Source organism: Epinephelus moara, chromosome 7 (genome assembly GCF_006386435.1).
Source record: "Epinephelus moara isolate mb chromosome 7, YSFRI_EMoa_1.0, whole genome shotgun sequence".
Lineage (NCBI taxonomy): Eukaryota > Metazoa > Chordata > Actinopteri > Perciformes > Serranidae > Epinephelus > Epinephelus moara.
The window spans coordinates 283-718 of NC_065512.1; positions in this window are offsets into that span (position 1 = coordinate 283).

The window sequence follows — 436 nt, forward strand, 5'->3', positions numbered from 1 at the left end:
CCCACCACCATGAATATCCTTAGCGGCTTAGGCTGTGGTCTGTCATGACAAGTAGCACCGTGGAGACCTCGCGTTCCCGTCCTCCTCCCTTCCCCCCTCCCCCTCTCTTCTCTTCTTTCTTCTTTTCTCTTCTAATATGGCTCAGGACAGCAAGTGGGAGGTGGCTGGGGACTAACCTGCGCCGGCCAGTGCCTTGCCTCTGTCTCCCCACACAACTATGTTGTCGTTGCTCAACATAGGGAGAGACTCTGTGTATATCCTTTCTTCCCTAACCCTAATTTAAAAATAAATACACCCATATCTCAGCAACAGAAAGTCCTAGAGACTCGTGGGTTGTCTCGTTGGAAAGCGGATACATGAAAATGGGAGGGTTCATTCAGTTTTCAAGACAATCAACCCTTCCCTTGATTTTTTATGATTTTTTGAAAACATCTTG